The sequence below is a fragment of the Mauremys reevesii genome, linkage group 3 (genome assembly GCF_016161935.1).
Source record: "Mauremys reevesii isolate NIE-2019 linkage group 3, ASM1616193v1, whole genome shotgun sequence".
In the NCBI taxonomy this organism is placed as follows: domain Eukaryota; kingdom Metazoa; phylum Chordata; order Testudines; family Geoemydidae; genus Mauremys; species Mauremys reevesii.
Window position 1 is genome coordinate 180,661,505 of NC_052625.1, and position 12,993 is coordinate 180,674,497.

The 12,993-nt window shown below is 44.0% G+C and overlaps 1 protein-coding gene across 8 annotated transcripts in view; it reads left to right on the plus strand.

Moving 5' to 3' along the window:
- Positions 1-12,993, plus strand: part of GREB1 (growth regulating estrogen receptor binding 1) — a 191,611-nt gene that overhangs the window by 52,725 nt on the left and 125,893 nt on the right. The window lies entirely within an intron of this gene.

Genomic DNA, 12,993 nt, shown 5'->3' on the forward strand with positions numbered 1-12,993 from the left:
CTTAACATCAAGATTATGACCTTGTGAGTTACTCTGCATAGAAAACATGGCTTTTCTACTTGTTAGAGGAGATCTTGCTGACACAAAACCTCTGCCATCTAATTCAAACTTCTGTGATATTGCAAGGCCATGTCTACACTACACAGTTAAGTCAACTTTATGTAAGTCGACATCGAGCTTCTGATTTAAGCAAGTCAATCTTGCATGTCCACACTACGCTGGTTGTGTCGGCGGAATGCATCCTCACTAGCAGCGCTTGCATCGACACAAAGCACTGCACTTTGGGTAGCTATGCCACAGTGCACCTAGCCAAATGGAATTTTGGGTGGGGCTTGCAATGGCTTATGGGACCAAAACATTGGCGCGGGTGGTTATAGGAACATGGCATTAGCCTCCCATGATGCACTTACCTTCCTCCTTCCCTCCCTGAAATCAACATCAAACAAACCAAGGCTTTTTTGCACCTTTTTTCAAAAGCCTGGGTTAGCCTCACGGATGCCATAGCACAATAAGCATGGACCCCGCTCAGCTGTCCATTCTTGTGAGCATTACAAACACCTTGTGCTTTATCCTACAGTATTTCTGCAGCCGAGACAGGAGCCGCCATGCAGAACAATGCAATGCCATGCAAGCAGCCCTGCTGCAAGCCATAGAGCGAAACAATTTGCAGTTGCTGGCATCAGTCATGCATTACCTGAATATGGTTGAGCGCCATTTCTGGTCCCAGGAAACAAACACTGCCTGGTGGGATGGGATTGTTATGCAGCTATGGGATGACAAGCAGTGGCTGCGGGACTTTCGAATGTGTAAGGCCACTTTCCAGGAACTGTGTGCAGAGCTTTCCTCAGCCCGGAAGCGCAGCAATACTAAAATGAGAACTGCTCTGACAGTGGAGAAATGAGTGGCAATAGCTCTGTGGAAGCTTGCAACGCCAGACTGCTACTGGTCAGTGGGGCATCAGTTTGGAGTGGGTAAATCTACTGTGGGATCTGTTGTGATCCAAGTTTGCAGGGCTATTAATAGACTGCCAAGAAGGGTAGTGACTCTGGACAATGTGCAGGACATAGGGATGGTTTTGCCGCAATAGGGTTCCCTAACTGTGGTGGGGCAATAGACAGAATGCATATCTCTATCTTGGCACCAGAACACCTTGCCAAAGAGTCCAGAAACTGAAAGAGATACTTTTCAATGGTGTTGCAAGTGCTGGTGGATCACAGGGGCTGTTTCACCGACATCAATGTGGGATGGTCAGGAAAACTGCATGATGTGTGCATCTTTAGGAACACAGGTCTGTTCAATAATCTGCAAGCAGGGACTTTCTTTCCAGACCGCAAAATAACCATTGATGATGTTGATATGCCAATCGTGATCCTGGGAGATCCAGCCTACTCCTTGCTCCCAGGGCTCATGAAGCCATATACCAGCAGACTGGACAAGCAGTAAGGACCAGTTCAGTCATAGGCTGAGCAAGTGCAGAATGGTGGTGGAATGTGCCTTTGGACATTTAAAAGGTCGCTGGCAGTGTTTGCTTATTAGGTTAGATCTCAGTGAAAGCAATATCCCCATTGTTATTGCTGCCTGCTGTGTGCTCCATAATATCTGTGAAACAAAGGGAGAAAAATTTCTGTCGGGGTGGGGTGTTGAGGCAGATCACTTGGCAGCCAATTTTGAGCAACCAGATACCAGGATACTAAGAAGAGCACACTGAGGGGCTCTATGTCTCCGTGAGGCTTTGAAAACCAGTTTCAGCAATGAGCCAGAGTAATGTGACACTTATCTGTGTTGTTCCTTACCAAACTATCCTCTCCATTACATTTCCTCTCCCGTAAATTCCACCCCCCCCCAACCACCATGTGTGGAATGAATAAAGAGCCTTTTCTCCTCAGTACATTTTGTTTTATTATGTACACAAACACACACAGACAGCAAAGAAAAATAAGATAGCAGAGTGAGGGGAAGAACGAGGAAAGCTTGCTTACAGATGCACTGCAATAACAATCAAAGATCTAGGAATGGGTGTCTTCTGTTCTTTCTAACCTCCCCTAGTGTTGAGTGCAAGGGATACCGAACTCCCCCATCCCCAGCATCATAGGACATTTGGGGAAGGAGGACTGAGAACTGGGCGATGATGGCAGCAAATTCACCCAGCTGCCTTTCTTGAAGCTCAACCAGATGCCTCAACATGTCTGATTGCTCCTTCATAATCTGCAGCGTTTCATCCTGTGTAGCATGCTCTTGTTCCCTGCATGCCAGGTTCTCGGACAGTGAAATCCTCCATGCTCTGAGCTCCGTCTTTTCAGTCTCAGAGACATGCATTAACTCATTGAACATGTTGTCCTCCAGAGTCGTCTTTTTCTGCCTTCTAATCTGTGAAAGTCTCTGTCCCGGTGTGGAGGATGCACAGACGGACAAGTTTCAGCTGCAAGGAATGCAAAGCACAAGGGTACATTGACAGTGCATACATTGTTTCTGGTGTAAGGTTGATTTTTTTTTTTATAAAACCCCTTAGTACACTTCACTGCAAGCCACAACATAATCACAATTGCTGGCTATTGCAAGAGTCGGTTTGCTGCTCCAGCCGTGGTGAATATGGCCACGAGGCATGGGCGAGAGGTCTTGTGCTGCTGCTTTTGTGAAGACAGACTTGGGAGCTTGGTTTGGCACCTGAGAAATGCTCTTTCCCTAGCAACCTGGATGGAGCTTAAGGACAGGCACTAGTGGAAAGCCCCCAAATAGTTTGTTTTTTACAAAGGCGGCACCAAGTTGTGGGGAAGGGAGACAAACAGGAAACCACCTCCCCTTTTTTTCAATGCTGGTTCTAACCACAGCAGCAGCACATTAGGGAAAGCATGGCTGTGTGACACAGATTTCACCAAAGATTACTTGTTGAATTGTTTGCGGTTTAAGGGCTAGCATTGAAAACTTCCTCCGTTTCCCCTAGGTGACCCTATGCGATATCACTCTCTTGAGGGTAACAGAGGTGGCAAGGAGCAGATGCTGCAAGCGTCTGGGTACAGACCTGGTCCTTACGTTGCAATGCTGTGTGCTGCAATGATGCCAGCACAGTTAATAGTGGCGTGGCATGGGAAAGTGTCCTACTGTGCCTTCCCTGGCATCATGCTCATCCGCCAACTGGCCCTGTGACGAGATTGGCTCGAGGGTTAAAATCAGTTCTTGGCTGCTGGGGAGAATGGATCCTCTGGTTTACCACCTCCCATTCTCGTCCTCCTCGTTAACAATGTTGTCCTTGTTGCCCAAGGTCATCTGGGATTCCTGGGTGGTATCCATGCTGTGTTTTGGGGTAGTGGTGGGGTCACCAACGAGAATTGCTTGCAGCTCGTAAAAGCAGCATATCTCTGGGGCAGAACCAGAATGACTGTTCACCTCCCTTGTCTTCTGGTATACTCGCCGAAGCTCCTTTATTTTCACACGGCACTGCTGCCATGTCCCTGGTGTAGCCCTTCTCCCCCATTCCTTGTGTGATCTTGGCATAGATGTCAGCATTTCTTCTGCTGGATCGGAGCTGTGCTTGCACAGACTCTTCTCCCCACACAGCAATAAGATCCACCATCTCCTGTGTACTCCATGCTGGAGCGCGTTTGCGGCCTTGAGTCTCCATGATCAGCTGTGCTGGCGAGCAGTCCATGCTGATCAAACAGGAAATGAAAATTCAAAAGTTCCCAGGGCTTTTACAGGGAACCGGCTGTTTCCTGTGTACCTGGCTCACATGCAGTGGAGTTGAAAGTGCTCTCCAGAGCGGTCATAGCCGAGCACCATGGGACACCTCCTGGAGGCCAATTCATTCGAATTACACAACACATTGTCTACACTATTCCCATGTTAACCCATGAATGCCTAATCAAGCGCTACACCTCTCACAGAGGTGGAATACAGAAGTCGACTTTACAGGTGACTTAGGTCAGTGGAAGGGACTTGGTATTGTAGACACATACATTATTACATTAACATAATGCAGCTTCTGTTGACCTAAGTTTGTATTGTAGACCCGGCCTGAGTCAGTCATTTCAGTGTGGAAAATGTGTACAAACCCCCAAACAACCCTGGCCTATCCCAAATAGCCTTCCAAAGCTCCCATAACCTGCCATCTATGTTGGAGATTTTAATAGCTACCACACCACCAGTGAATACAGAGAACCAGAGTTGACCTTTTGAAATGGGCCTTACTCTATGATCTTTACCTCATCCATGATCCAAAACAAAGGGGTACTTTTCATTCTGCCAGATGGAAGCAAGATTTCTCCCCTGACTTCACATAGACCATCAGCACGGGCAATCATCCACTTCAAGCTATAAACCATGTATTGGAAAACTTCCTTAATAGTCAACACTGTCTGATCTTTACCAAAGTTGGAGTAACCATAGCTATTGTGAGTATCAATAAAAATCCTCACTGGAATGATAAGAAAACAAAAAGGCCCAGCTTTACACAATTCAAAGACCCCTGTATTATTTGTATCCTATACAAGCAGCAAAGAATCCTGTGGCACCTTATAGACTAACAGACGTTTTGCAGCATGAGCTTTCGTGGGTGAATACCCACTTCTTCGGATGCAAGCAGCTGCTTCTACAGAACCAGACTAACACAGCTACCCCTCTGATATCCTACACAGTATCTCCAAGTTTATACGCAGGTCACAAAAGTCATCCAGAAAGGTGCCATGAAATCAATTCGAAGATGTTGTTATAAGATCGGCATTTCCTGTCCTGATGATCAATGTGCAGGACTCCTCAAGCAATTTGAAGGAAGTACATTGCCATGCTCTTCTGTTCAAGTTGTCTTAAAATATGCAAGATGGGAGCAGGCCATCGTGGAACTAAATACATTATGCTACCACAGAACGAAACACATTAAGATCCAGCCAAAAAGCCTGGCACTAATCAGAAAATTTGGTGCTGCTCAGCCACTTTCAGCACAGCACCATCACCCAGTTTCTCCAAATAGCATTGCTGCCCACCTGATAAATTTCACAAAGGCAGATAAGGACAAAGAGTTTGAAGGAGAAGTGAAGAATAAAATGGTGTGTCGATACAAAAAGTGAATACCTGAAACTTAAGAGGATCTCCAGCCTTTCACCACAGTTGAAATAAAAAGGGCAATTAAAACATTGAAAACAGGTAAAGCCTATGGGTTTGATAATCTCTCCCAAATTTCTGAAGAACCTGGGATGAACTAGCAGACAATGGCTAGCTAGAGTCATCAAGGAGCTAAGATCTGGTGTAGAGCAAAAGTAACAGCGTTGCCAAACTCTGAGAGAGACTATCAACTTTGAACAAGCTACCACCCTATCTTTTTGCTAAGCTTCATGTACAAATTACTTGAAATGCTTCTCTCTCAAAGAATTCCCTCCACTGTTGATGATATCGTGAGTGTAGATCAGTGGTTCTCAAAGTTTTGTACTGGTCACCCCTGTCACATAGCAAGCCTCTGAGTGTGACCCACCTTATAAATTAAAACCACTTTTTTTATATATTTAACACCATTATAAATGCTGGAGGCAAAGCAGGGTTTGGGGTGGAGGCTGACAGCTTGCGACCCCCCCCATGTAATAACCTAGTGACCCCCTGAGGGGTCCCGACCCCCAGTTTGAGAACCCCTGGTATAGATCAAGGAGGTTTCAGACCAAACCACAGCACCTATGATCAAGTGCTGGCACACACTACCTGCATTGCGAATGGGTTCCAGATCAGGTAGAAGACAGATACAGTATTTTATTGCTGCGTATGATGCAATCTTGCATACCGACATACTATACAAATTGTCATTGGTCCTACCGAAGTGGGTAGTAGTGGCTGTGGAACTGTTGAGAGGCTGCTAGTTCCAAGTTTCACTTGGATGAAAAACCAGCTCCCCTATGTCTCAAAACAATGGTTTACCTCAAGGCTTAATTCTAGCACCAATGCTTTTCAACCTCTTCACAAATGATCTTCCCAACATCACTGCCAGGCACTTCATTTATGCAGATGGCGTCTATCTGGCAATACATGACCAGGATTTCAGTCACCTAGAAGAACTTCTGAATGCCGACGCAAAAGATGCAAGACTTAAACCTAGTACCAAAAAGACAATTTCCAAATAATTATACCTGTTCAACACAAAGGCCAACAAACAGCGCAGTATCTTTTGGAATGGGCATAAGCTGAGCCACAACCAAAAGCCTGTGTGCCTACTTGTTACACTGGACTATACTTTGACTTTCAAGAAACACATTAGCAAGACTTTATGAAAAAAACAAGAAGCAACGTCATCAGCAAATTAGCTGGTTATACCTGGGGAACTAATGCGCAGACACTAAGAAACTCTGGGCTTGCCTAGATCTATTCTGCACCAGAGTACTGCTCCCTTGTGCGACTCAGCTCTTCTCACACAGGACTAGTAGACACTCACTTGACTGAAGTCATGTGTTTAACAGGTACAATGAGACCAAGCAATCAGGCGTGGCTGCCAGTTCTGTCCAACATTGCCTCTCCTGACACCAGGCTACAAATTATCTTGCAGAATCTGCTCCTTAAAGAGCAAGACATGCCCCATCTACTGTAATCCACCAAGACACTATATCAGCTCAAGGCATCCTGTTTGGACAATTCCCTTAAGGAACCTCAATAACACCTTCAGGTGGTGTACTACAGGGCAAGAAGAAGCTTCAAACACAGCTAGGGTGACGAGATGTCCCGATTTTATAGGGACAGTCCTGATATTTGGGGCTTTCTTATATAGGTGACAATTACCCCCCACCCCCTGTCCCGATTTTTCACACTTACTATCTGGTCACCCGAAACCAAGCCGATCCCTATCTCATGACAGATCCAACAGTCCAGCTCCCTGGTTATGACCTTCCATGCCATCTTTGGGTATAGCTCAGTCACTTCACATGGGCTGCTAATGACTATAAGTGGGACCTTTTTGACTGGTATCTTCTTGCTTTTTCTTTTAAAATCACCTCAGATGCAATGTGTTTGTCTTAATTTTATTTCTCAGCCACCTGGCAATCATGCTTAGTGTTGCATAGGTGGGGGTTAGGGAATGGAAACATCAAGCACTTTGGAAGTAGGGGGGCAGTGCTGAGTTTTGGTGTCTGGCATGGGATTTTTTTTTTATAAAGCCACCTTTAATAATTTCAAGTGCAGGACTGAAGGTGCTGCATAAGGATGGACACATCTGTCCTCTGCTTTAACAATAGCCAGGAGACATGGCAGCACACAGCTGGTATCTGGAAGAAAGGTTTCCAAATCCACCATAAGAAGCATGAGTGGGACAGAATTGAAATGTAGCTCTTAATACATATGATCTAGTCAGGCAACATGCAGCTCACATTGGTCTGGTTATTAATCTGGATACATCTGTGTCCCTGGCCATTATCACTGAGCTGCCTCCAGCCCTAGATTACAACTAGCTCAGTATCAATCTGTCTGGAAGGGACATTACACTGGTGGCAACTGTAAATATTTGGGCAGTTTCATAGACAGTGCTGGAGGATGTTTGAAAGATGTGGATGCTTGTATAGCAGCAATTACTTCCATGTTGCAGGTCCTTCAGCAGCCTCTGTGGGGAAGTCATGACACCAAGCTAGCTATGAAGCTGCAGATCTATAGAACTAATATACCGATTCTGTTTTATGGCAACTAGCCAACTACAAAAGCAGTTTCTCCTCCCTTGGTGTTCACACCTCAACTGCTAGAAGAGGGCCTCATCCTCCCTGACTGAACTAACCTCGTTATCTCCAGACCGATTCTGGCCTGCATATTTATACCTGCCTCTGGAAATTTCCATTACATGCGTCTGACGAAGTGTGTATTCACCCACAAAAGCTTATGCTCCAATTCATCTGTTAGTCTATAAGGTGCCACAGGACTCTTTGTTGTTTTATGGCAGTGAAACATGGGCACTAAAAAAGACTAAAGAGTGGTGGCTGATTGATGTTTTTGATTCTCAGCATCTTCATCAGCTGCTTCATATTAAGTGTCAAGATATGATCAGAAATTAGGATATTTGTAGCTGAACCCAGCAACCCCCTCCATCGGTTGTGTATCAGTTTTGGTGGCTTTCTTATTATGAACATATTATCAGAATTGAAGATCAAATTAAGAAGCCTGTGTATCAAGGAATGTTGCAGAACAACCAGCCATCACATTGTTGCCAAAAGCTTCAGTGGTGCGATTTAAGACTGCCAATGATGGACCTAATAGTAATGGGGGACTTCAACTCCAGCAGGCTCAGTTAAAAGGAGCTACAGAGCCCGAGCAGGTCAGTTCCTGTCTGGAAGACTAAGACTCTCCAGGCGAGGAGGCCTGGGAGAGACCCTTCTCAAGCAGGGAAAAAATGGAGAGAACCCAAGGCTTGTAACCCTAAGGTAATGGATGAAGGTGATGGGACCAAGAGGGAAGCAGCCCAGGGAATGCAGCAGCAACTATCAAGGGAAGCAGTACAGTGCTGCTGTTTACAGGATCCCTGGGTTGGGACCCGGAGTACTGGGTGGGCCTGGGTCCTCGCGGTGGCCAGCGAGGAAGTAGCTTGAATCCCAAAAAGGGGACAAGACTTTTTTCTAAAAGCCTGAGAAAGGGGCTGGAATTTAAATAGGCCTGGAGTCGGGGATGAAGACTCTTGAGGGGACCAACCATTTGTTGAACTTTGTTACTCTGGAAAGGGTTCATCCATTTTTGATTGTGTGATTTGGCTGGAGGGCTGAGCCACTGAAGACCCACCTAGTGAGGCCAACAACCTATAGGGGGTGCCAGGAGCAGGGGAAAAGGTTGCAATGTCATACCCAGCTGACAGGAGTCACTGACCAAAAGTGAGTCCCCCTGTCACAACTATGTGTCTGATAAATCTGTTCTGTACTATAGGTTCAACCAATTTGCTTGGTACTGAAGTTAGGCTTCAGTAATTGCCAGGATTATCTCTGGAGCCTTCTAAAAAATTGATGTTACATTAGCTGTCCTCCAGTTATCTGACACAGAGGCTGATTTAAACGATAGGTTACATACCACAGTTAGTAGTTCTGAAATTTCAGAACTCTTGGGTGACTACCACCTGGTCTTATTACTATTTAATTTGTTCCAAAAACCTCCTCTATTGACACCTCAATCTGGGACAGTTCTTCAGATCTGTCACCTAAAAAAAGTGGCTTAGAGGAATCTCCTTCACATCTTCTGCAGTGAAGACCAATGCAAAGAATTCATTTAGCTTCTCCACAACAGCCTTGTCTTCATTCAGTGGTACTTTAGCACCTGGATCATCCAATGGCCCCACTAGATGTTTTTCAGAAGCAGGAAGCCTGCCAAACTTAAATTTTATTTTGCTGTTTAGTGTCTTTTGCTAGTTGGGCTTCAAATTCTTTTTTGGCCTGCACTTGGAGGAGAGGAAGGTGATCAGAAACAGTCAACATGGATTAACCAAGGGCAAATCATGCCTGACCAATCTGATTGCCTTCTATGTTGAGATAACTGGCTCTGTGGATATGGGGGAAGCCGTGGACATGCTATACCTTGACTTTAGCAAACCTTTTGATATGGTCTCCCACAGTATTCTTGCCAGCAAGTTAAAGAAGTATGGATTGGATGAATGGACAATAAGGTGGATGGAAAGCTGGCTAGATTGTCAGGCTCAATGGGTAGTGATCAACGGCTCAATGTCTAGTTGACCGCTAGTATCAAGCGGAGTGCCCCAGGGCTCGCCCCTAGGGCCGGTTTTGTTCATCATCTTCATTAATGATCTGGATGATGGGATGGATTGCACCCTCAGCAAGTTCATGGATGACACTAAGCTGGGGAGAGAGGTAGATATGCTGGAGGGATAGCGTCCAAAGTGACCAAGACAAATTGGAGGATTGGGCCAAAAGAAATATGATGAGGTTCAGCAATGAGAAATGCAGAGTCCTGCACTTAGGATGGAAGAATCCCATGTACTGATACAGGCTGCAGACTGACTGGCTAAGTGGTAGTTCTGCAGAAAAGGACCTGGGGATTACAGTGGACAAGAAGCTGGATATGAGTCAACAGTGTGCCCTTGTTGCTAAGAAGGCTAATGGCGTATTGGGCTGCATTAGTAGGAGCATTGCCAGCAGATCGAGGGAAGTGATTATTTCCCTCTAATCGGCACTGGTGAGGCCACATCCGAAGTATTGCATCCAGTTTTGGGCCCCCCACTACAGAAAGGATGTTGAAAAATTGGAGAGAGTCCAGCGGAGGGCAATGAAAATGATTAGGGGGCTTGGGCACTTGATTTATGAGTAGAGTCTGAGGGAATGGGGCTTATTTAGTCTGCAGAAGAGAAGAGTGAGGGGGGATTTGATAGCAGCCTTCCCCTACCTGAAGGGGGGTTCCGAAGAGAATGGAGCCAGGCTGTTTTCAGTGGTGGCAGATGACAGAACAAGGAGCAATGGTCTCAAGTTTCAGTGGGGGACATCTAGGTTGGATATTAGGAAAATCTATTTTACTATGTGGGTGGTGAAGCACTGGAATGGGTTACCTCGGGAGGTGGTGGAATCTCCATCCTTAGAGGTTTTTAAGGCCTGGCTTGACAAAGCCCTGGCTGGGATGATTTAGTTGGGGTTGGTCCTGCTGTGAGCAGGGGGTTGGATTAGATGACCTCCTGAGGTCTCTTCAGCCTTAATCTTCTATGATTCTATGATAAATCCTGGCCCTATTGAAGTCAATGTGAGTTTTGCCACTGATTTCAGTGGGGCCAGGATTTCACCTTCTATTATTAATATAATCTCCTATAACTTGCAAAATTCACTTCATTAATCCAAATATAGGCAGTTACCGGAAGAATTTACAAAAAACAGTGTAAGACCAGACCCCTCTTCTTCCTTCCCCCCACCCCCAATTTTACCCTCTTATGGCCTGATCCAACGTTCACTGAAGTCAATAGAAAGACTCTACTGACTTCAGTGGGAGCTGGATAAGTCCCCTACTTGATTTTGTTAGGACTACTCATATGTATAAGGGTTTGCAAAAATGAGACCTTAATTTGTTGTTCTTTTGTGGACTTCATTATTTTTTCCATTTGTTTTTCCCCACAAGTATTTACAATCTGAAGGGTAACTTAAAAGGTGCCTTACAGTCCCAGGACTTTTATGAGAATAACAAGTGACATATGCCAATCTGATGGATTCATTATTAATTACCGGGGAAAATAAAATAGGATGCAAAAGAATTATGAAGGCTTTAGTGACTGTGTCTGCAAGAAGGAAATAATTACTCTTGCATAAATTAATTTAGAATGGTGGCTTCAAGAATAAAGCTGGATTTTTGAGAATGGTTTCTTAAAACAAGTTCTCCCCTTTGTTCCCCCCCCCGCCCTTTTTATAAATTAGATTCATTCCAGCTGGTACATTAGAACACAAAGGTATTATGGAAAGCGAAAGAAATCCCTAGCTTATTGGCTGAATGTGGAGAGAATTTTTGACATGGCTGACCATCCTTCAAATGAGATCTTTGTGTCAGAGTGCAGAGGTCAGAGTATAGAAGCCTTGGGAAATCAAAAGGTGGTGAGAAGAATGGCTGGGATTTCCAGCAGCCTGAGAGTGCTCTTTTGTTTTCATTGGTCAGTTGTTGGAGATGATGCCTTTGGACATCAAAGAAATGTCTAAACAGTGTTATCTAGCCCTGTCCTTTGCCCCCTGCCATGTAATGGGCCTCTTTTCAGGAAAACATTGAGAAAGCTAAGAAAGCGAGTTGGCCCATACTAGTGCTATTAATTCAGCAAGAGAGCAGATCAATAACATTTGCATTAGCCAGTAAAACAATCTGTTAGTTTCTAGAAATGTAAGTTGGTCAAACCTATAAATTATATACCATACATTCAAGAAGCACTTTTCATGTCTGTTGATAACATTTTTGCAAAAATAGTGGGAAGACCTTATTCCTTAAAGAATTTCATTTTTGCCTGTTGTAGGGTATTTGGAAGAACTGTTTCTTGAAAAATAAAACATGGGAATAGGACCTTCCTTTTAATGCTTCCGAAAAGCCTTATGTATGGGAGGTACCTATATCTTTAAAAAAAAAAAAAAAAAAAAAAAAAGGGCAGAAGGAGCTGGTATTTGATGCATTTCAGGCTTGAGCCATTCCCTTGAATGTTTAAACGAACTTTGTCATTGTTTTCCATGGGACCATGCTTCCCATGGAAACTAATGGCAGTACAAAAGCAAACTGTGCCAGACATATTCCAGCTATTTCCTATTCACGTATCTGTTATGCTGATTAAAGAGTAACCATTGTTAACTATTCTTTTGTGCTAAAATGTTGATTTTTAAAGGAAACATTTTCTGTGAATAAACAATATTGTTTAAATGGTCAGATGTAATATGCTTTTTGAAAGCTTTGCCCTGAAAACATGAAAAAAGATAAAAGCTGACTATTTGATCCTTTTCTGATCTGTTTGGTCTGTATATGTACATTGGACTTTGCTATATTTTGTTTAATCCCTAAGTCTTCTGTATTTCTTTCCTGAGCAGTACTATTTAAAGACCCAATCCTGCAAAGTCTGATGTTCATGGCCCTGATCCATCCCCAGTGAACTCAATGGGAATCCTTCCATTGACTTCAATGGATGTTGAATCTGGCCCATACATATCTTTATGCACAGTCAATAGTTCCATTAAATTCAATAGTCAAAGTTAAGCGTATGCAGGATCATGGCCTAAATTTGTGGTTGTGGATCTGTCCCTAGGAAGGTTTGTGATAAACAATTAACAGCTAGCATTGAATAATGACTGTAATAACTTGTCAAGCTGCAAGTGTATTTTTAAATGGGTGCAAAATACAAAATGGGAATCGCAAAGTTACAAAAATATAGCTTAGGATAATTTATGTTTAAAGTAATTTAGGGATCATTTACAGAATAGCACTATTGCTTATGGACATGCTGTAATAGAGCTGATAGAGTTGTCAGATAATTTTTTTAAAATGCCTAAGTCATTTAGGCACTTTTAAAGTTGTACTTGTCATCTTTACACTGTTATCATGATAGAC